Genomic DNA, 26,329 nt, shown 5'->3' with positions numbered 1-26,329 from the left:
TCCTCCATGGGTGACCCTGCTCGTATCTGAATACCAGTGCCATAGCTTCCAGCATCACAGCAACACACAAGCCCCCACAGTATGACAAACGTGCGGGTTCTAGGCAGTAATCTTTTTTTAAATTGCATTTCAGATGAAGGTATACAGCAAATTAGTTTCTCGTTAAACAATTAATACACACATTGTTTTGTGACATTGGTTACCAACCCCATGACGTGTCAACACTCTCCCCTTCTGCACTTTGGGCTTCCCATTTCCATTTGTCCAGCTTTCCTGTCCCCTCCTGCCTTCTTGTCCTTGCCCCTGGGCTTGTGTGCCCATTTAGTCTCATATACATGGTTGAGTTTCTAGACTGTAATCTTTGTGGGAGCAGATCGCCAGGTCTTTCTCCTGTGAGGTCGCTGGGTGGCTTCGAACCACCAACATTGGGTTAGCAGCAGAGCGCTTAACCACTGTGCCACCAGAGGTCCTTAATGTGACTTTCAGTTGACCATTAACACACTTTTGGGGGCCAAAATTTCCTCATTTAAAAATGAAGAGGCTGAATTCAAAAATTTCTAATATTCCTTCCAGTTCTGAGATACCCTAGCTCTGTAACTCCCCTCTCCCAGTTTATCTTGCTGGATAAAGACTTAGGAAAAGACCTTGTATGTGCTGGAGGCACATGGGGGCAGGGGAGGCTCTGGCTGGGACTGGAGAGTGGGAAGGGTGGGTGGGCCTGAGGCTGCAGCTGTATGTGATCAACAGAGCAGAAGGCAGGTGGGCTTGACTCTGGAAGCCCAGGTGCAAAGCTGGATGGCATCAAATGGTTCCAGCTCTAGAGTCTCAACAACCCAGAGATGGCAGCCACAGTGGGAGTTCTGTCCCCAAATGAGCCCTAAATCTTCCCACAACACCAAAGTTTGTTCAAAACACAGCTTCAGCCTGGAAACCAGTGTAAGAACAAATGAACAGGAATCAACAGATTCCACGCCTGTGAGGGATTGGGCTATTGGCAAGTAAGAAATTTAATAAAGCTTAGAAAAACAGCCTTGGGTCAGTCATTCTTCAGGCGCCTCCTACCCTGAGGTGCAATATCACCAGGCCACTGCTGTGTAGGGGAATGGTTGATGACATTTTTAAAGGCTGTGAGACATTCTGTGGGCCGATAAGATTCAAACTCATCTATCCCCACAAGGTTGACTTAGGGGCTAAGTGCCTGGAAAATTTCACTTTCAAAGATTTGCTGCTTTTGGCTAAATGAACCTCAGTGCTTCTGAAACCACCAAGCACATATTTCCCTGCCCAAGGAAACCCTGAAGCAGTAGATGGATACGTAAATACGTCCCATAATGAGGATCTAGGCTAAATGAAATGCGCCTGTTAGGAAAGGCATTCGGCTGCTAACTGAAAGGTCTGTGGTTCAAACCCACCAGCCACTCCACAGGAGAAAAATGTGGCAGTCTGCTATCGTAAAGATTACAACCTTGGAAACCCTTTGGGGCATGTAGGGTCACTATGAATTGGAACTGACTTGACAGCATTTTTTTTTTTTTTAATTAGGAAAGGCAGGCAGATGGAAAAGTTATTTCATCTTGGAAAAAACTAGATTTTAGGTAATTGAGGTTTTTGTTAATGAACAGCAGTGTTTTATTTTATTATTTGGCTTTCTTTAAAAAAAAAAAAAACACATTTAAGAAAACCCAAGGGAAGTTTTATTCTTGAGCCAATTTTCTTAACATGTATTCCAATTTCTTCTAGCCTTAGCTCTTTTTTGTACAGAATACTGTGTTTATGCGGCTGTACTGAAGGAATGGGCCTAGCTTTGAGTGGAGCATATTGTTGTTGCTGTTGTTGGCTGCCGTCAAGTTGGCCCCTGACTCATGGCGACCCCATGCACAACAGAATGAAACACCACCTGGTCCTGTGCCATCCCCATGATTGGTTTTAGATTAGACCATTGTGATCCGTAGGATTTTCACTGGCTGATTTTTGGATGTAGATGACCAGGCCTTTCTTCCTAGTCAATCTTGGTCTGGAAGCTCCTTGAAACTTGTTCAGCATCATACCAACATGAAAACCTCCACTGACAGATAAGTGAGGACTGTGTATAAGGTGCACTGGCCAGGAATCGAGCCTGGGTCTCCTGCATTGAAGGCAAGAATTCTACCCCTGGACCACCACTGCTCCCAGCTTGGAGTGTAAGTTAAAATGAAGAAAGAGGATTTTAAAATAAGAACAGAGGAGCAAACAGAAGTTGTAAAATCATGCTCAGATCTAGAAATTTCACAGACAGCTCCCTGGCCAGGCTGTTTCATTAGACAGTTCGTGTGGAGAGAGGCAGTCAAATACGAGAGAGAACAGCTTTGGGCTGTTATCTTCTTACACAGAACATGTGAGCTTTGTGGTCAAGGATCTGCCTATTTGCGCTTGTAATCGCCACGCTCTTTACTGATGTTTCTTAAGTGTGAACTATTTTATATATTAAACCATTCAAATAATCTACAAATGATATCTCCATGGGTACTCAAAAACAATAAACCCAGTCCCAACTTTTCTGGGCCTAAAAGTTTATGGTTCATAATATCTAAATTCCCCAACTCAAAGAAAGCCATGTCCAAATGCTTTAAAGGACATTCCATCTCCTCTATTCCAGCCTCAGCCCTATCTTCCAGGAAGAACTGTTACATCTTTCTAGTCTTTTCAGCTGTTATTTAATTTGTCATCTTATCTACCAGCAACACATTTATGCAACTGTACTACTAGATTCCAATTTGTTCTAGTTAAACTTCGATTGAGCCCTTATTTCGTGTCAAGAACTCCGCTGAAAGCTTTACTGCATTATCTCACTCAACCATCAATCACCTCCCATGAGGTGGGTGGGCTAGACATCTTCAGTTCACCCACTTTAGAGCCACTCCACTCTGCCCTGTGCCCTGGGAGGCTGACTTGTTATGCACTGATACATGAGTTATTGACCTCTCTGACTTCTGATACAGTCCAGCCAATATGGACTCCTATGGAGATGGTAGCGGACCAAGGAAATGGAAGTCACACTGTCTACTCCTCTGAGTCCCTCTCATCAGCCTCCCCTCAGGCTGATTATATCCCTGACTGAAGGCACCTGACTCTACCAGCCATTCTCTCTGGGTTGCAGTAAATGCTCCCTCTTCATCCCGTTGGGTCTAGATCAGCTGCTACTAAGTCCAGGGTCAATCTGCTATGCCTTGTGGTTCCCTCACACCCCCATCTTTGTAAACAGTCATTGTACATTTGCTTTCATTGTAAGGTGCCCTCTAGTTGTTTCTGACTCATGGAAACCCCATGTGAAAGAGTAGAACTGCCCCCAAGAGGGTTTTCTAGGCTATAATCTTTATGGGAGCAGATAGCCAGGTCTTTTTCCTGAGGGGCTGCTGGGTGCGTTCAAACCACCAACCTTTTGGTTAGCAGCCAAGTTCTTAATCGTTTGTGCTAAGGGTCCTTTTTCCCTTGTATATAAACCCCTCTTAAATTATCCTCTTTTGAGTTTTTCCTCTGTTTTACCATACAATGCTTAAAGGCAAAAAAACTCAGGTTTAGAGATTTGTCCAAGGTCACACACCTAATTATGACCTAGGACTTAAGCCCTATTCTGTGTGATTTCAAGTCTCTGTTCTGAACTATTTTGCTCATTCACTAAAGGGACGGAGGCTTGAAAACTCAGCCTTGTGTTTCAGCCTTAACTTTGAATTCTTCCTGCAGATCATTTACTTTGCCCCATCTGCCCTTGCATCTTCAAGTAGAATCCTATGATCTGACCCTACCTTTCCAAACTCCATCCCATACACTCTGTTATAGCATTTAACAAAACTGTCCATTTTTCTTGTGTACTTCTTAGTGTCTTTATATACCTTGGTCAAGTTGTGCTGACTTCACCCATATTTGGTACTTCCTTTCCCATCACCAAAAATAACAAGTGTCTAATTTTTTTACTATCTAGAAAGTGATTTCCCCTCCTTTCCTTCCCATCCCTGGTAAATACCAAAGAACATTGTCTTCTGAGTATATATCTATTCTTGACTTTTTATAATAGTGAAATATTTGCCCTTTTGTGATTGACTTATTTCATTCAGCTAATGTCCTCCAGATTCAGCTATGTTGTAAGTTGTTTCACGGACTCCTCATTTATTCTTTATAGTTGGGTAGTATTCCACTCTATGTATATACCACGATTTATCCATTCATCCATTGATGGACACTGACGTTGGTTTTCATTTTTTTCCTATTGTGAATAATGCTGCAATGAATATAGGTGTGCATACGTGTCTATTCATGTCTCTTGGATATATATGTAGGAGTGGTATTGCTGGACCATAAGGTATTTCTAGCTTTTTGAGAAGGTGTCATACCATTTTCCATAGTGGTTGTACCATTTTACGATCCCACCAGCAACGTATAAGAGTTCCAATCTCCCCATGACCTCACAGGAAACCCTGGTGGCATAGTGGTTAAGAGTTTGGCTGGTAACCAAAAGGTCAGCAGTTTGAATCCATCAGGCTCTTCTTGAAAACTCTATGGAGCAGTTCTACTCTGTTTTATAGGGTCTCTATGAGTCAGAATTGACTCGATGGCAATGGGTTTATGACCTCACCAGCATTTGTTGTTTTCTGTTTTTGATCATTGCCATTTTTGCATTTGGTTTCTTATTGTAGTTTTGATTTGCACCTCACTAGTGGCTAATGATTGCGAACATCTTTTTATGTAGTTGTTGGCCACCTGAACATCTTCTTGGGTGAAGTGTCTGTTCATGTTCTTTGCCCATTTTTTGATTGGATTGTTTGTCTTTTTGTTGTTTAGGTGCTGAAACTTTCTATATATTTTAGAGATTAGACCCTTATCGATATGTTGTTGCCAAACGTCTTCCCCCAGTCTGTAGGTACTCGTTTTTTATTCTCTTGGTAAAGTCTTTTGATGAGCATAGGTATTTACTTTTTAGGAGGTCCCAGTTATCTAATTTATCTTCTGTCATTCGTGTAATTTTAGTTGTGCTTGATAGGCTACTCATGATGAAAATTCAGTCCCCTAGTTTTGTCCCTAGGCTATCTTCCAGAAATGTTATAGTTTCAGTTTTGACATTTAGGTCTTTGATCTATTTTGAGTTAGTTTTTGTGTATGGTGGGAAGTATGGATCCTGTTTCATTTTTTTCTGCAAATGGGTATCCAGTTTTCCCAACACCATTTATTAAAGAGACTGTTTCTTCCCCAAAGGGTCGAAGACCAGCTGGATGAATTTACTCCTGGGTTCTTAATTCTATTCCATTGGTCTGTGTGTCATTGAACCAGTATCAGGCTGTTTTGGTTACTGTAGCTGTAGAGCAAGTTTTGAGACCGTGAAGTGTGAGGCTTCCTACTTTGTACTTCTTCAGTATCGCTTTAGCTATTCAGGGGCTCTTTCCTTTCCATATAAAGATAGAGATCAGTGTTTCTATTTCATTAAAGAATGTTGTTGGAATTTGGATCAGGATTGCATTGACTTTTTCACCATGTTAAATCTTCCAGTCCATGGGCATGGAATGTTTTTCCATTTATGTAGATCTCTTTTAGTTTCTTTCAGTCTTGTTTTACAGTTTTCCTTGTATAAGTCTTTTATATCCCTGCCTAGGTTTATTTGTAGGTATTTTATCCTTTTGGAGGCACCCCATACACTCTGTGTCTTGTATACTAAAATGCTTAGAGTTAGTTTCCCACCCACCAGTTGCCTGCTTGTTTCTGGACCAAGGTAAAGCTGTGTACTTTACCTGAGCTGCCTTTCCTTTGTGCCTTCACCTGACTCTGGTGTACTCTTGAAGACTAGCTCGGGTGTTGCTAGGAAGACCCAGCCCCTGGCTTCCAGGTGGGTTAGGTGCTCCACTCTGTGCTCCCACTACAGTGGGTGGAGCTCCAGGTGACACTTCCTATACTCTGCCCGGCCTGACCTGTCCAACATGAGCTCCTTAAGGGCAGGGGCCTTACATACATGAGCTCCTTAAGGGCAGGGGTCTTACTCTTGTCTTTGAACTCAGTGTCCAGCCCATGGCCTGGCCATCACAGACGCTGAATAAATGCGTGAATGAATAAACACTCTTAAGGAAGAGGCTTTATTCCTTGCTCTTACGGCCCCATGGCTGGGATCTGACAAAGAACAAGGATCTAGGACACAAGAGAGCCCACCGCTATCTCAAACTAACCACCAAACCTGACTCCTCCCACTCGTGGAGGTGTTGGAAAGGACAATGCTCCCGTCATTGACAGACATCTCAGAAGAACTAGGTGTGTAGGGCCCAGTGTGGAGAAGAAACTAACCTGCTTTTGTGCAGAGAATGCAATGTGGTTTGCCTTACCTAAGATACCACTCCTGTGTGTGGACACACTCTAGAAGAAGGTTTCCCATCAAGGAGAAAGCTTTTTAACGTGAATGTGAAAATCGACAACGGCCAATCATGACTCATTCGGCAGTGCACAATTTTTCTTGGAAACAGAAATGCTCTGATAGTATAAAGGCTTCTGTTGAGAGGCCCTGTGAGTTTACAATGGCAATTATGCTTCATTAAGTTATGTTCTTTCTGCCAGTTTGCCCTTGGCCATGCAACTGTGTACCTACAAAACAGATGCCTGCTGAAAGGATTTCCAAGTAATGATCAGTTGTTACCTTTTTACCTCTTTATGTACCTTTATCTCCACAATTCACCTCACCCTCTATGTTCTTGCAAACCTTTGGGCCTTCAATTATGTATTTAGGGTTCTGTTTTTTTCTCAAAGCCTTTTGGCACCAGAGACAGATAGAAGGACAGGAGAGAGCAGTGTCAGGGGTAGTGGTGGGAAGAATGCTAGCCATGGTTGACGTCAGGCAGTGGTTTCTAAAACACATTTCCAGATGGATCTTGTAGTACTTTAAGGTCATCATTTTTAATCAGCCAACATACACATATTCACTTAGTGGCTTATGTATACTTAGCATTCATTCATTTATTTTGCACCTACTAAATATCAGGTAGGGGCTCTGGTGGTACAGCGGTTAAGAGCTCAGCTGCTGACCAAAAGTTTGGCAGTTGAATTCACCAGGCACTCCTTGGAAACCCTGTGGGTCAGTTCTACTCTATTCTATAGCGTCTCTATGAGTTGCAATTGACTTGGCAACAACAAGTTTTTTATATATCAGGTAAGGAGCCCTGGTGGCACAGTGGTTAAGTACTTAGCTGCTAATCTAAAGGCTGATGGTTCAAGCCCACCAGTTACTCTGCAGGAGAAAAGACCTGGTGATCTGATCCCATAAAGATTTACAGCCTAGGAAACCCTATGGGGCAGTTCTACTCCATCCTTAAGGTCACTCTGAGTCAGAATCAACTTGACAGCACACAGCAACAACAACAATATACCAGGTAGAGTCCTTGGTGGTGCAAATGGTTAATGCACTCAGCTGCTAATCAAAAGGTCAGAAGTTCGAGTCCACCCAGAGGTGCCTTGAAAGAAAGGCCTCACAATCTATCTTTAAAAAATCAGCCATTGAAAACCCTATGGAACACAGTTCTACTCTGACACACATGCGGTTGCCAGGACTTGAAACTGACTCACCAGCAACTGGTTTTACACACTAGGTACTGAGTTTGATCCTAGAGATACAATGATAAATAAGAACCCATTCTTGCCTTCAGGAGCTTGGCTGAGGGGAAGACAGAGATAATAATGACAATAAGATAATAAGGTAGCAATGATAAGAGAGACAGGCATGGAGTACTATGGGTACATACAGCCTGAGCATCTAACCCCAGTTGTTTTGGGGGTTGGGGAAGATGTGGATGCCTTGGCTTTAGCTTAGCAATGAGCAGAAGTTTTGTAGGAGGAAGAGAGGGGGCTGTAGGTGGGAGTGGCAGACCAGGAGTAAAGGCATACAGGCCTCAAAAAATGAAGGGAAGTTTGCTGCTGCTGGAGTATAAAATACAAGTCAGTGAGCAGTGAGAGATGAGGGTGGTGACATGGACAGGGGTGAGATCCCGGGGGGCCTTATGCCCCCCACTAAGGTGGGGATTTTCCCTGGTAGCTGGCAAGAAGCCTCTGAGAGGTGTAGACAGAGGAGCCATATGGACGACTGACCTTGGCAGCTGTGAGGCAGAAGGATTCGAGGCAGGAAGACAAGTCAGCTGCTGTACCCCAGGCAAAGGAGAGATGGGTGACTAAGCCAAGGCAGTGGTGGTTGAATTGGAGGTACAGACAGATTCACAGTTCAGAGATAGGACTGGGAGGATTCGGAGCCTAGCAATGCAGCAAGTGAGGGCCAGAAAGAGCACAGCTGCTGTCAAGAGGCGTGAAGAACATAAAGGAAGGAGGGCAGGTCTGGAGGTGGCCCGGGTGCACTGACACAGTGCCTGGAAAGCCCAACTTCTCCTTTCAGCGGCAATGCCCCACTCATGGAAGCAGCGCCAGGCAGTTTTGTGTGCGTGTGTGCGTGTGTGCATGCGTGTGTGTGTGTGTGTGTTTTGGGGGCAGGAGGAGTGGAACCTAATCCAACCCAGAGTGGCCTATGAGGGAGCCTGACACCAGTGGTAATTTGTTGTTGTTGTTGCTAGCTGCCATTGGGTTGGCCCCCAACTCATGGTGACCTCATGCAAATGGGACAAAATGCTGCCCTGTCCTGCACCATCCTCGTGATCAGTGTGGATGGGACCGTTATGATCCACAGGGTTTTTACTGGCTGATTTTCAAAAGTAGGTCGCCAGGCCTTTCTTCCTAGGCCATCTTAGTCTGGAAGCACTGCTGAAGCCTGTTCAGCATCATAGCAACACGCAAGCTTCCAACGACAGACAGGTGGTGGCTGCACATGCACTGCCCAGGAATCAGGAAGGTTCTCCTGCATGGAAGGTGAGAATTCTACCACTGAACCACTACTGCCCTCCGGTGGTAATTAGCTCTGGTAATTACACTGGATCTTGCCTAGGTTTGAACTGAAGACCAAGAGAGGGCTGAGAAGAGATGATTGCGCAGATGTGGAGGGAGAAGCAGAGACGCCAGGTGGGGAAGACCTGTGCATAGGGTGAGTCTGCGAGAGAAGCCAGTGCTGGGGCTGTATCAGTGCTGGGGGCCTCCAATTCAGTCCACAGGAAGCCCAAGACAGACAACAAATCCCTTTTCCTTAATTAAGGTGTTTAGAGAGAATCTGTTATTTGCAACTAGAAGTGCCGACATGCTAAAGGGAATAAGATGAGCAATTCCATTCAGGTCTCGGACAGCTGGACCAGGTGCACGTGAGGGATCCTGGTTAAGGCAGCCAGCAGGAAGTTGGATATGGAGCTGAGCCCAGGGACATGGTCTGGCCTGGGGGTGCCGAGTTAGAGCCATCAGCTTTTGGATTAAAGCTGGGAGAGTGCAGAAGATCACTCAGTGAGAATCTGCAGACAAAGGGCTTGCAAACAGGCCCCCCACAGGCCTAATCTGGTACACAGATGTCTTTTTTTTTTGGCCAGCAGTGTTTTTAAACAATTTTGAATTTGGATGCCCATTGCTATGGATTGAATTGTGTCCTCCCCAAGATATGTGTTGGAATCCTAACCCCAGTACCTGATGATGTAATCCTGCTTGGAAACAGGGTTTTTTGTTGTGTTGAGTAGGTTAAACCCAAGTAGAGTGTATTCTAAATCTAATCACCTCTTAGTTATAAAAAGTGGAGATTAGACTTAGAGACATCTGTGGTGGGGGTGGGTGGGGACAACCGTCATATGAGGAGTATCTACAAGCCAAGGAACCGTGGAATGCCCGGGACTACCTACATATATATATATGTACCTACAAGGAAGGAATAAACATGGCTGAGACTCTGATTTAGACTTTTAGCCTCCGGAACTGCACGAACATAAATTTCTGTTTTTTAAAGCCACGTACTTGTGGTATTTGTGCATAGAAAGGGGTTGATATAGACCCAGCTGGTCACGTATGTAAATTATCTACCTGACTTTCCACCCTACTAAGTTACTGATGGAAACCCTGGTGGTGCAGTGGTTAAGAGCTATGGCTGCTAACCAAAAGGTCGGCAGTTCAAATCCACCAGGCGCTCCTTGGAAACCTTATGGGGCAGTTCTACTCTGTCCGATAAGGTTGCTATGAGTCAGAATCGACTCGACAGCAGTTTTTTTTTTTTTTTTTTTTTGAGTTACTGACTGAGGGCTAGTGGTGGCTGGAGCCCTGGAGCATGCAACTGTTAAGGAGAAGAGGAGCTGTTGCACCACGTTAGGTGCTGCCGGGGTACAAGTGGTGCCAGAGAAGTGATGCTGCCAGTCAGAGCTCACAAGCTAGATGCCCAAGTGTGGGGTAAATTTCTCCTTGGTAATTGCTGCAGGAATTCAGGAGAGAGTGAGAAGTCTGTGATTGAGTGATCAGGGAAGGCTCCTTGGAGGAAGTGTCACCTGAGTGATCTAGATAAGCAATTCCAGGCTGGTTGCCATCAGTCACCCGGGAATCTTGAAAAAATTAAGATGCTCTGGATCATTCCAATATTGAGTGTGTCCAAATCTGTGAGGATGGGACCCATTTTTCCAGTTGCCCTCAAGTGGATTCTGATTCATGGTGATACCATGTGTGTCAGGGCAGATCTGTGCTCCATAGAGTTTTCAGTGGCTGATTTTTTGGAAGTAGATCCCCATGCCTTTCTTCAGAAGCACCTCTGGGTGGACTCGAACCTCTAGTGTTTTGGTTAGCAGTCAAGCAGTTTAACCGTTTGCACCACCCAGGGACTCCTAGTTATCTTTATTTTATTATTATTATTATTTTAATTATAAAAGTAATTCATGCTCATTGTTAAAAAATTCAAATAGTACAGCAGAGTGTAAAGAAAAAGTTTGCTCCCAGATCCTTATCCCCACACCTGTTATTAATTTCCTATGAATGCTTTTCAGAAATTTCCCTGGCACATGCAAGCATGTAAATATGTGTATGTGTGTAAATATCTCCAAACTAGAATGCAAATGGCCTGGACATTTAGCACAGGCTGGATGGCTGTGTAGGAAGAACAGCCAGTTTGTTTCTTTGCATGTGCCAGGAAGTCCCCAGCATGAACAAAAATGATCCCTCTTCAGGGAATACTCTTGATTTTTCCCTCTTGAGGTTTTCATCAAATCGTAGCCGGCCACCTTTCTGGTCTCCTGGCCCCACAGTGAGCATAGGCTGGCTCTGCAGGGCACTGCTCCATGGGAGCTGTCCCTGGCTCTCCTGCCTTCCCTGAGCACAGCCCCTTTGATCCTCCACTGAGAACCAAAACAACAACAGAAACCCCACTGCTGTTGAGTCCTTTCTGACTCACAGCGACCCTATTGGATGGGCTAGAACTACCCCATAGGGTTTCCCAGGCTGTAATCTTTACGGAAGCAGACCACCACATCTTTCTCCCGAGGAGTGGCTGGTAGGCTTGAACCACAGACTTTTGTTAGCACTTAACCATTGCACCACCAGGACTCCTTCCACTGAGGATAGAGGAAGGAAGACTGCTGGTCAGGTGGTCCCCTGGCCGTCACCAAATACTGACTGAGCAGAGACTCTGTCCCACGCAGAGGAATACAGCATTGAAGAAGCTGGTCAGTTTCTCCTCTCAAGCTCTCAACCTCTGGGTGGCCTCAAACCTCCAACCTTTCAGTTAGCACTCAAGCAGTTTAAATGTTTGCACCACCCAGGGACTCTACAGTCTAGCTGGTGGATGGGGTAGACACTCAGCACTAACCTTCAAAATAAACAGAGAAGGCAATGGGCAGCTGGCCATGGGAAGCCACAGCATTTTCGTCTTCGGTCGAGAATATTCCTTTTCGTATTCTGCTCTTAGTGCCTGGTATGCTCTTCTTGGGTCCATGGGACTGACTCCTCCTGATTCCCCAAAGCTCACTGTGTGTGGCCCTTCTTCTGGATGCTTTCCTGACCCCCACCCCAGCCAGGCCAGGCACCCTGGTTCTGTTCCCTCCCTGTATCCCGTTGTTATTGTGTGCCTTCAAGTTGAGTCCAACTCATAGTGACCCTATAGGACAGAACAGAACTGCTCATAGCGTTTCCAAGGCTGTAATCTAACAGACTGCCACATCTTTTCCCCACAGAGTGGCTGGTGGGTTTGAACCTCTGACCTTTCGATCAGTAGCTGAGCGCTTAACCCCAGCGCCACCAGGGCCCCTTCCCTACATCCTAGGCACTGCTATTATGGTACACAAGCTCGTTTATCTCTCTCTCTGTCCCACCATCTCCTCTGTTAGACTGTGAGCTCCTGGAGGGTGGCAATGGTATCATTCATTTTTATAATCCTGGTGCCTAGCTGGGGACATAGTATGTGCTCAAAAATGCCTGCTGGGTGAATGAATCCTTCAATGCTTCAGTAAGTGTTTCAAGGGCAGCCACCCCACCCACTTGACCCCTCTCCAGACATTACCCATTCTTCAAAATCCAGCTCACATCCCATCTCTCTCTAGGTTCCTCTCAAGAAATTTTAAAACTATTATTTCCTGGTTATAACTTTTATCTTTCCATCTTGATTATGACTACCCGAAGGACAGAGACTGTGTCACATATGGTATTTCTTTTATGTCTTTCATTAACATTCAACACTATTCGATAAATACTTGTTGATTGGTTGTTTTTTGATAAACAGTAAATACTTCACATGAAACATTTATGTCTCTGTGTGTGTATGTGTGCGTGCACATAACGGCATATACTAAAGTTGACGTAAGAAGTAAGGCTGAACGCCCTGAAACCAAAACCAAACCAAACCTGTTGTCGTTGAGTCGACTGCGACTCATGGTGACCCCACGTATTACAGAGTCGAACTGAGCTCCATAGGGTGTTCCTGGCTGTACTCTTTACAGAAGCAGATTTCCATGGTGCCACAGGTGGGTTATAACTGCCAACCTTTATGTTAGTAGTTGAGCGTTAACCCTTTGCATCACCCAGGGACCTTGAATGTCCTGAAATGGGTGTTTATTCTGGAAAAATTTTTTTTACTAAACTTTACCAGGTGTAATACTTTTTCAGTAATTTCTGCCATGAAGCCTCCTACTGGCCAACAGCTTTTGCTGCAAGTGATATCTTTCAAGGCAGATTGGAATGAACACTGCAAAACCTCAACAAATATCCTCTAAGAGCACATTTATCCAATGACCTACTTTACATGTACCAATTTCCCTGTTCTGGATTTCCTCCAACCAGCAACTGCCCATCTGATGACATAACTCACAGGTTGGACACCTGGTCCCAGCCTGAATCATCAAACCAGAAGCTGAAATAATGTTGAAGAAGTACTTGTGTGATAGGAGGATTTGCACAGAATCTTATGCTGGGGTCCCAAATTCATGATCTGGTTCAATCGCTTGTTTGTGGAACTGAGAAAGTGAGTCCCAGAAAGCCAAAGAGATTCCCTCAGGGCCACAGTCAGTGGCAGACCAGGGCATCTATCTACAGACATTGACTGAGCACCTACTGTGTGCCAAGAGCTGATGATCTAGCAGTGAACAGCAAAGACATGGATCTTGCTGCTCACAGTTCACCATCCAACCATTTAAATGGGACAAGTGGAATGCTTACTTTTCTAGAGTAGAGAAACTAACAGTATTGTGTCCTGTAAAAGTTAACAATAACCAGTTGTTGTTGAGTTGATTCAGACTCAGATGACCCCATGTGTGTGAGAGTAGAACTGTGCTCTGTAGGGTTTTCAGTGGCTGATTTTTCAGAATAGATCTCTAGGCCTTTCTTCTGAGGTATCTCTGGGTGGACTCAAACCTCCAACCTTTCAGTTAGCAGCCAAGTGCCTTAATTGTTTACACCACCCAGGAGCTCCAGCATTAATGATAGCTAACATCAACTGAAGGAGCCCTGGTGGTGAAGCAGTTGAATACTCAGCTGCTAACCAAAAGGTTGGTGGTTTGAGCCCACCAGCTGCTGTAGGGAAGAGAAGATTACAACCTTGGAAACCCTATGGGGCAGTTCTACTCTGTCGTATGAGTCGGAATTAACGATGCCAACGAGTTTTTTTGGGTACCACCAATTGAACACTTATAGCATGAGGCACTGGGTTATGTAATATATATGTATTATCTCATTTAATGCATACCTATAAGGTAAGTATTTTAATCTTCAATTTCCAGACCAAGCCATATTAACCTTTAAGCTGTGGGGAAATACTGTCCACACACGCCTTCTAAACCTGCTTCTGAAGTCATAATTTTCCCAAATCATTCATTTCAAAACAAAGCCAGAAACAAGGTCGTGTGACCTGACAAAGAAATAAAGAACAGCTCAGAGTCCTTGTAATTACAAAATCAATGCCTAATGTTCTATCCAGCCTGCCTTCCTGAAAGATGGATTGAAGAAGAATGGCTAGGACCATTATGGCCCTGTCTCAGGGAGAAGGACTGGAGAAAAATGAACCTGCATCTGTATTGAACCAAATTCCAATATGATCACATCAAATAGTCTTCCTTCAGGGCCCTGCTGCCACACAGAGCTGTGAGGCAGCTGAGAGGAGTTAAAACCTCCGTCTGTCAAAACCTTGTAGAACTGTACGGAGTAGGCAGAGTCCAGGCATGCCTCCCTGACCTGGAGCAACTGGGAAATAAAGTAATATGCGCAAGTGTGGAATAGTCTCAGAATCTGAAAGGTACCACTTAACAACTGAAAATTTTCTTAAATATTTTATATAAAAAGTATTTGAATGCAAGAGTCCACACTAACAACTGAATAATCATCAGTGAATGGCAACCCAGTGTTCTCTATTTTAGTTTAATTGGAATGAAAAGGCTCAGAAGGAGAAAGGAGAGAGATTTTTTCAAGGAAAGATCTGTTGCTACTCCCAAAAGCCAGCTCTGACTTTGCTTTCAGAGAGGCTGTGTGGTATGGTTTTCTCAGCCTGAGGTCGAGAGTCAGGAGACACAGATTCAAATCCTAGTTCTAATAAGTACTAGTTGAGTGACATGGGGAAATGATTTATCCTCTTTGAGTCTCAGTTTCTTTTGTAAAATGAAGATAATAATACCCCCTTTAATAGAGAGAGTGTGTGTGTGTATGTGTGTGTGTGTGTGTGCATATCCTTGGTGCAAATGCTGCTAATCAAAACTTTGGAGGTTTGAGTCCACTCGCAGGTGCCTCAGAAGAAAGGCCTGATGACCCACTTCTGAAAAATCAGCTATTGAAACCTTATGAGGCACAGTCAGAGTCAAATTGTGTATATATATATTTTTATATATATATAGGCACACACACACATATATATTGCACACATAAATACATAATATGGATAAAATGTATGAAAGTGTCTGCCATAAAGCAATCAGTAAATGCTAGCTCCCATGCTTTAATCTCCTTCTTCTCTTTTGCATCTCACCAACTTGGTCTAATCCTTCTCAGTTTCCTTCAGCTGAAACATTCTGAAATGGGAGGGCGGCTGCTCAGCCTCAGGAAAGAGAAAAGCGAGGGGGAGGGAGGAGGAGAGGAGCCCTGAGGGACTCATTTCAGTGTCCCACGGCTCTAAATGTGAAAATGAAGCCACGTGGGTTCTAATTTTGTACAGTCTCAGAACCATCCACTGAAGTCATGTACCCTGACCTAAACTTCCAAACTGCTGTAGAAAGAAGAGAGAGAGACGCTGTCCCTGGTGATTACTTGTGTACTGTGCTATGATCATGATGACAGAATGCACTAGAGACCCGGTTTTCAACTTTGACCTTTCTGTACCAATATTCCCAAGAATTTAGTCAAGGAGCCCTCAATTCTAGGAATAGCACAAGCCTTCCTGAGAATACATGCTCAAAGACCTATTTGTTAAGGAAGAATTTTGATGCAATTAGATAAAAAACAAACCAAACTGGCTGCTGTTGAGTCAATTCTGCCTCATGGCGACCCCATGTGTTACAGAGTAGAACTGTGCTCCATAGGGCTTTCTTGGCTATAATCTTTACAGAAACAGATCGCCAAGCCTTTCTTCCATGGCGCTGCTGGGTGGGTTTGCACTACTGATCTTTAGGTTAGCAGGCAAACGCAAACTGCTTGTGCCACCTAGGGACCTCGACTAGACGAGGGTGCCATAAAAATGACTGAAGCAACAAACCTATACATATATTGCAAACTAGGTAAGCTACATAAGGCCAACCCAGACCTGATGAGTGTTTGAAAACCGCTAGCAAATCAATGAAATCTGGGCCTCCCTCTTTGGTAACGAGAGTCTGTTCAGTAGCAAACAACCAGTAGACAACACCCTTTGTCTTTCTCTCTTGGCATTTGTTAGGTATTCAACAGGTGTTTACGGAATGAATGTCCTAGACCTGTACTAAGGAATCTGGGTTTTATTCATCTTACTCTGGACAATATAATAGACCTTTTAGAATAATAAAATAAAGCAAAGCTTTTTAAGCTGATAAATCTTTTGTACTTATTTTCAAGGCCAACTTAGTAAGCAAAACAGATTTCAGCATATTACTTGGATTTATAGAATACAATGACTGATGAGACATGAATCATTAAAAAAAATACAATCCAGTTATTTTGGTAACTATATATTTGATCCTGTGCACGACAGAGCTTTCTCTTTGCAGACTTAGAAGAGCTCAGGTAGGGGAAATAATGGGTCACCTGTTAAAACCATGTGCTCACCAACCCCAGCACTGCAGTCTTATGCAACTGCAACTTCTATTTCTTATGAAATTCCCCACATCATTCCCTGACAGCTGAATAATGCCTTAGAAAGCTGAGGAAAGAGTAAACAGATGAGTGAACATTTAGGGAAGAAAGGAAAGGGAATACTGAAGGGGCAAAAGGAAACACATTCCTTAGTTTATACAGGACTGGAGCCAAAGATTATAGACCGGGAGGGACTTGAGACGTGGAGACCAAGAGTGAAAACACTTCTCCAAGCCTGGGAACCTAGCAGCATAATCCATTTTGAGTAAAATAGCTTTAAAAATTCTTGCAAGTGGCCATCCTAAGTACAACAATGGGTCTCTTTTCACCTGGAGCAACAGTGGAAGAAGAAGAATCAGGAACAGGAGAAGGAAAAGAAATGTGTGGCTACTTGCCTCCAAGAACAACTGCCAATTTTGCCAGGAGACCAGAAAAAGTAGATGGTGCCCAGCTACCACTACTGAACATTTTGATTAAAGACTCTATAGAAGAATCGTGATCAAAAGGGGGAAAATGGAGAGCAAAATTTCAAATTTTCATGGATTCCAGATTTTCTGGAGCCATGGAGGCCAGACGAACCCCTGAAACTATTGCTCTGAGAAAATCTTTAAATCTTAAACCAAAAATATCCCTTAAAGTCTTCTTAAAACCAAAGAGTACTTTAGCTAAACTAGTAAAGAATGTTTGCTTTGAGCATTCTGCTCTTTTAAGATCCATCTATATGGAATCAAATTGACAACGGCAACTTGAAATATTAGGTAGAAAATTTAGGGGGCAGTGAGTTTTTGTTAATGGGGTATTGTGGATTGAGTTGTGTCCCCCATAAACATGTGTCAACTTGGCTAGGCCATGATTTCCAGTATTGTGTGATCGTCTACCACTTTGTCATCTGATGTGATTTTCCCATGCATTGTAAATCCTATCTCTATGATGTTAATGAGGCAGGATTAGAGGCAGTTATGTTAATGAGGCAGGACTCAATCTACAAGATTAGGCTGTGTCTTGAGTCAATCTCTTTTGAGATCTTAAAGAGAGAAGTGAGTAGGGAGACAGAGGTACCTCATACCGCCAAGAAAGTAGTGCCAGGAGCAGAGCGCATCTTTTGGACCTGGGATCCCTGCGCTGAGAAGCTCCTAGACCAGTGGAAGACTGATGGCAAGGACCTCTCTTGACAGAAAGAGAAAGCCTTTGTTTGGAGCTGGCAGCCTGAATTTGGATTTCTAGCCTCCTAGACTGCGAGAGAATAAATTTCTGTTTGTTAAAGCCATCTGCTCACGGTATTTCTGCTATAGCTGCACTAGATAACTAAGACATGGGGGAAGAACAACTCAGAAAAGGAGGGTGAGAGTGGTTGCACAACTTGAAGAATATAATCGATGTCACTGAATTTCACATGTAGAAACTGTTGAATTGGCGTATCTTTTGCTGCGCATATTCTCAACAACAGCACCAAAAATAAGAGATTAAAAAAAAAATCTACACATAGTAATAGTTTGGACTAGACAACAACAAACCATTCAAAGCTCTAATTCGTGTTGTAAGACATAGTCCCACTTCCAAGTATATGTAACATATTCACACCAGCGTCAGCCAAATGGGTGTGCAGCGAGGAAGTCTGGGGGACGGGCATATAGGCAGTGAGCTCCTCAAGTAGGGTCAATCACATTTGAAAAAAGTGTGCACAAAACCACCATAATCTCGGCTTGCTTGTGCTAACAGTGGAATTGAGTACATAACAGACAGAGAGAGGATGAGTGAGGAGCGCTTCCAACACCCAGGAATGTCGCGTTCGGAAAAAAACAGCTCAACTTTCAGCAGCTAAGATTAGTTCTCATGAGTAATGAATTTCATACTAAAGCACTGAGGGGTACAGACATCCAGTCTGGAGGTGATTAACACCAAGTATTAACTGATGGTCCAGAAACGCTGGAGTATTTCCAATTAGATTTTTTTTAATTGAGGTTAAATGCATATATTAAAAAAGTTTGCCATTTTAACCATTTTTCAGTGTGCAATTCAGTGATGTTACTTACATTCACTATGTTGTACAACCATCACTACTATCCATTTACAAATTTTTTTTTATCATCTTTAAGAGAAATTCAGTACTGCATAAGCCACAACCCTCCATTTCCCCAGCCCGTTTAACCACGAATAAACCTCTGTCTCCACGCATTTGCATATTCTAGATATTTCATATAAGTGGAATCATACAGTATTTGTCCTTTTGTGACTGACTTATTTCCCTCAAGCAAATGTTTTCAAGGTTTACCCATGCCATAGCAGCATTCCTCTTTATGACTAATATTGCACTGTATGGATATACCGTATTTGGTTTATCTACTCATCTATTGATGGATTCTAATCAGATTTTTGGATCTAGACTTTGCTTTCCTGGTTGTTAGTTTTTTTTTGTTTAATTCTTCCCTCCCACACCCCTACTCCCGGGGCTCCCTTCCTTCCTTCCTTCCTTTCTCTCTCTCACTCTTTCTGTTCTGACAGGTAAGCAATTATGACTCATAACCACATGTTGGAAAGGCCTTGGTGTCTCCATTCCAAGGGCCTTGGTCTTTCATCACACACTTGTCCTTCTAGCCTTGGTTTACTCTCCCACAGTGTACTCTGAGACTGACTAGAAAGCAAGTCCTGAGAACACAGCAAGGAGATCAGAGGCCAGAGAGTGGGCTCAGGTGCTGTCTAGTCATGGTGCCCATGTTATCTGGTGAGTCATGGGCTTATGATCTGCCTTTGGGGTCCTCTTATCACCTCCACAAAGGTTTTCTTGATTTGCTGGGTGTGGGGTGGAATCTCTCCCCCTCCTGCCTCCATTCTCTTAGTCACAAACCGTGCTCCGAGCAAGTGTCTGAATTCACAGTTCTTGCTGTTGTACCACCTCCTGGTGAGCTGGCCTCCTCCCTCTCTGGCACGGATTTCTTCTTTCTGCTATAGGTATACTGCTTCCCTCCTGCCTTCATGTTGTGCTGTTCATTCCAGATAGTAAATATTTAAAGACATAAGGGCCTCCTTTGATTCTTTAATTTGCTCAGTATGGTGCTGCTGCTACTGCTGCTGTTAGTTGCTGTCAAGTTGATTCTGATTCATGGAGACCTCATGTGTTACAGAGTAGAACTGCTCCATAGTATTTTCTTGGCTGTAATCTTAGTGGAAGCAGATCACCAGGGCTTTTCTTCTGCGGTACTACTGAGTGGGTACAAACCACCACCCTTTAGCATAGCAGCTGAACACAAACCCTTTGTGCCACCTAGGGACCTAGTATGGGACTAGGTGAATTAAAAATTCTGATAATCCAGAGATTATATTTTCCCCATCCCCACATTTAGATAACAAAAGTTCAATGCTGGATTAAATCTTTCAAGCTATATGTTTATGATTCTGTTTAAAGCTTGAACGGTACATTTTTTCTCATACACAGTAAGCACATCATATATCTAGATATTTGGGTCTTGAGGGATAAACCATCAATCTTGCTTCTGAACGTTTCTTCCAGGGAAGAGCCGAATGGAGGCCCATCCTTCGCTGGCACTCACCGCAGGTGAGCTCAATCCCTGAAACCCCGAGGTGGCAGACAGGCCGTTGGAGTGAACACTCTTCCTTCTGCCATCCCTACAGCGCAGAAAAGCTTAGGCCCCTTTCTTCTTTCAAGTTGGCTTAGAGCTGTTGTTGTTGTGTGCCGCAGAGTCCCTTCCGACTCATAGTGACCCTACACGATGCAGTAGAACTGTCCCACAGGGTTTCCTCGGCTGTCATCTTTACGGGAGCAGATCATCAGGTCTTTTCTCTTGGGGAGCCTCTGGGCGATTCGAACTGCTGACCTTTTGGTTAGCTGATGAGCACTTTAACCATTGTGACACCAGGGCTCCTTTGGCTTAGAGTAGAAGATACTAAAATCACAGAATGAAATGGGTAGAAGGAAGCTTGAGAGTCACTTGGTCTGATCTAGAAATTTCTAGCCATTTCTATAACGTCCCTGACAGTGACAGGGAACTCATGTTAACACAGGGCAGTCTGTTCATGTGGAGCAGCTGCAATAGCGAATTTCTCCTGCTGTGAGCCATGGTCTGTCCTGTCATGGATGTTCTCAGAGCACCACAGAGCAGGTCTCCCTTGCCCCCATGGTGGCCCTGCAGATGTTTGAAGACAGCTATTTTTGTACCCTGAACCAGCTTTCTCCTGGCAGATACCTACCCGTCCTGCCAAACTCAGATCACTATCGCCTCAAGGCCCCCAGCCGAGTTCATGGCTCTGCCCCAGGAGCTTCCCCAGAGCCTTCCTCACAGCTGACAGCCAGTAATACTGCGCTGTAACGTATCTGTTTATGTGTCTGTCTCCTCCAGCAGACAGCGAGTGCCCCTGAAGCAGGGGCGGTAATAAAGCCCTCTCCGTAGTCCCATAATATGGCCTGACACATACTAGGCTCAATAATGTTAGGTAAATGAATGAATATCAACCCCATGCCTTCCATTCTCCACGATAAATATCCGTAAGCATCTAGCTGCTACTTAAATGACAGCTTCCAGGAGATGATGCTGAGATGGAAACGAGAGCACAGAGGAAGCAAAATGTTTTCTATCTGGCCTGAAGCTGCATAATTCATAGTGAAAGTGATGCCTTTGAGACAGTCTCCCCAGCTTTCCCTGCATAATGCCTTCTCTACCCAACGGCCTTTGCAAATACAATGGCATAGATACAGATGGATTCCACCTGCTCGAGTTCACTGGCAGGAAAATGCTCCTACCACATCTAAAATGTAGTATTTCTGGATCTCAGTCTCACTGCTTACAGAATTTCCCCCCATCACCCTGCATCCACTCTTTGAGAGAAGAAAATTTAATGTTTTGCTATTTCCTAAGGAAGGAGACCTTCTATCAGCAGCTCAAACCCACCAGCTGTTCCATGGGAGAAAGATGTGGCAATCTGCCTCCATAAAACTTGCAATTCTGGAAACCCTATGGGGCAGCTCTACTCTGTCCTACAGGGTCGCTGTGAGTTGGAATCAACTCAGTGGCAATGGTTTATTTCCTGAGGGGTTAGAGGTAAAACAGCTGTCACAGGCAACTCCAGAAGCAGTGCTGAGAGGGTCAAGAGCCCCGGAACAAAGCTGAAATTGGGTCAAGCAGTACTTGTGTCTGACACTGAAGCTAAAAACGCTACAGGGACCTAAAACCCGCAAATGGCATTCCACCATCCAAAGGATCCACTCACCCTCTACTGTGGATGGGAGATTGTGGCACCTTTCTGAAAACCCTCAGAAAGCAGCTAAACTGAAATGTAGTCAATGATATCATATCAGTAAACTTGGGGATTATAACAATTAATCAGTGCCTGCTGACATAAAAGTGATGGTCCTAGAATGATAAAGAAAAAAGCCAGGTGGTGGCTGTCTTCAAGGTGGAGACAGGAGCGGGTGTAAGGACTGGTCAGCATGTAGCCATTCTGACTAGCCAAGAGGAGTAGCTGTGCTTCTTGACAGAAATACCCCTGTGGTAGAGAAGGGTGACCTGGAGACTAATACAACCTTTGTGAACATATCTGAGGCCATCCAACTCCACTGCTCAGATTCCTTGCTTGTAAAGAAGCTCAGATTCCTTGTTCGTAAAGAAACCTTTTGGTTTTAATTTGGTTCCTCACGGAGCATTTCCTATAGGGAGAGAGCACGCTAGTTTGCTGCCATCCGTATCCAATTACCTTGTGGGGCACAAATCTCACCACGACTTAGTAAATTGGCACTCCAGGGTTTTTTCTGAGTTTCTTTTGAGTCTGGCTAATAGGGATCAATTCACCAGGATCATTTGAGCAATATGAAAAATGAAAAAAGAAAAAAAAACAGTTGCTGTTGAGTAGACTCCAACTCATGGCAGCCCCATGTGTGTCAAAGGAGAACTGTGCTCCATAGTGTGTTCAGTGGCTAATTTTTTGGAAGTAGATTGCCAGGCCTTTCTTCCATGGTGCTTCTGGGTGGACTTGAACTTCCAACCTTTTGGTTAGCAGCTGAGTGCACTTCAGGACCACCCATGACACAGCACTATGAATAAACAGATCTAACTTAGTTTCTAAACTTCTAAATCAAGGTCCAGACCCTGGGCCCATGCAGACCTGACCCAGGCAGTATGGCCCACCTGGTAAATGAATATAAAAACAAATCACTGCTGGTTGCTGGCAGTGCTAGTTAATTGTTCTTATGAAAGTTAGCACTTCGCATACTCATAGTAATAACAGCCATTTCAAATACCCCAGGTGTGGTTATTTCACTGGCGCTCAATAATTACACTTTACTCTCTCCTACCGAAACTTAGTTAACATTTTCTCCCTTGGACACATAAACACAAAACTCAGTGCCGTCGAGTTGATTCTGACTCACAGCGACCCTATAGGATAGAGTAGAACTGCCCCATCGAGTTTCCAAGGAGTGCCTGGCGAATTGGAACTGCTGACCCTTTGGTTAGCAGCCATAGCACTTAGCCATTACGCCACCAGGTTTCCCTTGGACATATGGACTCCGTAAAGAGTGAGGTGTCAACGGTTCAAAGTGGCAGGGACTGCCTTGGTGAGGATCACCTTTGTCTCAGATAATGGATACAGCCCGCAGATTAGGCATTCATAGTTCCGCTGCTACAAAGCTAATTAAACTGTACATATAGGGTCGCTATAAGTTGGAATCGACTCGATGGCGATGGGTTTATGGGCAAATCAACATGTATATGACCTAATTGAGGAAACTGAACAATGCAGGAGGCCAGTAAAAAAATTAAAGGGATTTACCATACGTATTTTGCCTAGAGTTTCTTCTGGGCAGAGAGGTCAGAGGTCACAGCATGGAAAAGTATCCTCTCTATCCATGGTCAAGTCCATCCTAGTCCAGCCTGCTCTAATGCCTTTGACCTGCCTGCTTCAGGTTGGGGGTGGGAATCTCCTTTCATTCTTTCTCAGATTATACCAGCAAAAATTCGCTGAGCTTCTCCATAGCATTTTATATCTCTGAACACAATTGGGGCAAGTGATCATTAAATAATCTCCTTGAAGTTGTGAGAAGAAAGGCAGACTACATGTTAGCACAAAATCGGGTTCGACCAATGAGATGCTCATTTTCCTCTCGAGTGGGAAAATTTATTTCCATGGAACTTGTGCTGTCTTGGCTGAGCCAACCTCCCAAGAATGGGCACCAACATGCTCATTGGGGTGCCTTGCACACCCTGACCTCTGTCCCGGCCAGCAGCTTAAGCTATGTAGGCAAAGCTGTTTTGTGCAAGTCCTAAACCCAAAGGAAGATTCCTGGCAGAACAAGGACCTATCAACTGTGTTTAAAAAATGAGTATCCTTGATAGGAAAAAATATTTCCTTTTCCAAATGATGGATAACATGAAAATGAGCATGGAGCTCAAAAGAGAGCTAAGCCATCAAGTATGACATTGAGGAATGTTTACACGGCATGCAGAGAGGAGGAAAATCTGGGTCCGCGGCCTGTCACAGGCACTTTTGCTGCAGTCTGGTATCTTAGTGTGACTGGTTTATCAAATGAAAATAATAGTGCCGTTCTCCAAAAAGTGGTAGAGGCGAACCGCTTTTCCATTACAGTTGATATGAGCAATGAGGAGCTCTGTGCAGATCCCTGTGGGTAATCAGCTTCCCCAGTGTGCTGCCTGTTGGTCACAGCCTGCTCGGCAGCCTGGCTCATAAGTCTTCAAACAATGGATGGGACTGGGAGACCAGGCACAGTGGATCAGTGGCAAGTAGCAATAGTCTGAGACTGAGAGTCATGAGTTCTAACTCCAGGGCCCGCCTAGTGCCACCCACACCAACCCAGGCCACAGGATTCTAAGGAACACTTCCTCACAGCCATAGCGTCATCCTACTCCAATGCCAAGACTTCAGGGAAATAATTACACACGCAAACTCAATGGGAATCTGTAGACATTAGCGTACATCAGAATAGTGGCTCAAGAATCAAAACAAACGATGAATGGATAAACAAAACGTGGTACATCCATACAATGCAGTATTATTGAACCATAAAGAGAAAAGAAATTCTGATGCATGCTACAACCTTGAAAACAGTATGCTGAGTGAAATATACACCACCCACACCCATTGCTGTTGAGCCGATTCCAACTCAGAGCAACCCTACAGGAAAGAGTAGAACTGTCCCATGGGGTTCCCAAAGCTGTAGTTTTTATAGAAGCAAACTGCCACATCTTTCTTCCATGGAACAGCTGATGGGTTTCAACTGCTGCCCGTTTTATTAGCAGCCGAGCACTTAATCACTGTGCCACCAAGGCTCCTGTGAGTGACATACGTCAGACACAAAACGACAAATATTGTGTGATCCCACTTACATGAAATATTTTGAATAGGCAAATGCATTGAGATAAAAATTTGTTAGTGGTTACCAGGGGCTGGGGGGAGGAGGAAATGGGAGTTACTACCTAAGGGGTGCTGAGTTTCTGTTAAGGGCAACTGAAAAACATTAGACGAGGATAGTGGTGATGGTACACAATGTGGTAAGTGGGATAAATGTCACCGAACTGTATACTTAAACATGGTTAAAATGGCAAGCTTTTAAAATATCTATTTTATCACAATAAAATAAAAAAGAATCAGCACAGATGTAAAGGAAAAACAAGCAGAGGTCAGATCAAAGACTTTTTTTGCCCAAGCCCAGAGAAGAGTTCTCTAGCCCACAGCAGACTCAGTCCTTTGCAGGAAGGGGACTGGCCTAGCACTCATTTCTTTAAACCTTTTTACCATCAAGCTGGGCAAGGCAGGACCTCTGATAAGAATTTTAGTTAAGGATTTAGGGAAGCAGGGTAAACAACACAGGGGTATCTGCTTACCCAGGAACCCCCGCCCCACCCTAAATTGTGTATGCGTGACTTTATCTGGTGAGAGGGTCCACAGCTTTCATTCCGGTCTTAAAAGGGCCTGTAACCGCCCTCCTCAAGCCCCGAAAGGAAAAAAAAAAAAATGAAACTTGCAGAAGATGGTCGACATGCTTTGGAAGTCAAAGCAAAATATAAATGTAATATCTTAGTTTTACAGCTCACGTGAACCTGGCCTTTACCTATTTCTATAAGTGGGAACCCTACAGGCCAAGCACATTATAACGGATAAAATTCTCCTGCGATAACAGCAAGAATCTACAGGAGCTGTCACGTAAATCCACACAACGAAGCTACAAAAGCTTACCCAGCTGAATGTGTGCTGTAGAAAGGCTGTTTGCTTCCCAGATAATGAGACAAAGTCAATTCAGAGGGGATGTTTCCAGCATTCCCTGAGGACAGCCGGATGCCACATACTGTCAGCCTTTCTCTGATCACAACCCCCTAGGTTTTCATTGTGTGTAGGGGCTCTGCCTGCCAGAAAATCTTTCCTTCCTTGGGGGTGACAAGGAGGGGAAATTCATTTCCTATCATTTAGATAAACTAGTTCACCTAACCCCATTTTAAAAACATGTTCCATAACAAGCATTTGAAATATAATTGTTAAAAGAAATCATAATTTAAAAATAACCTTATAGTGGACTTAAGCAAAAAAAACAAAAAACAAAAAAAATTGATCATCTTCCAACAACTACAAGTTGCCCATGGCCTGGGACGGCATGTCCGTAGTTGTTATGGATAGAGACCTGAGGAATCCAAAGGCTGAGCTTCTATTCTCATTATGTTTCTTCTTATTGTGAGTTCTTTCA

At 44.0% G+C, this 26,329-nt stretch overlaps 1 protein-coding gene across 5 annotated transcripts in view; it reads right to left on the bottom strand.

Annotated features, from left to right (window-relative positions):
- Positions 1 to 26,329, bottom strand: part of CAMK1D (calcium/calmodulin dependent protein kinase ID) — a 491,464-nt gene that overhangs the window by 23,850 nt on the left and 441,285 nt on the right. The window lies entirely within an intron of this gene.

The sequence above is a fragment of the Loxodonta africana genome, chromosome 4 (assembly GCF_030014295.1).
Source record: "Loxodonta africana isolate mLoxAfr1 chromosome 4, mLoxAfr1.hap2, whole genome shotgun sequence".
Lineage (NCBI taxonomy): Eukaryota > Metazoa > Chordata > Mammalia > Proboscidea > Elephantidae > Loxodonta > Loxodonta africana.
This window is presented reverse-complemented; position numbering and strand designations above follow the sequence as displayed.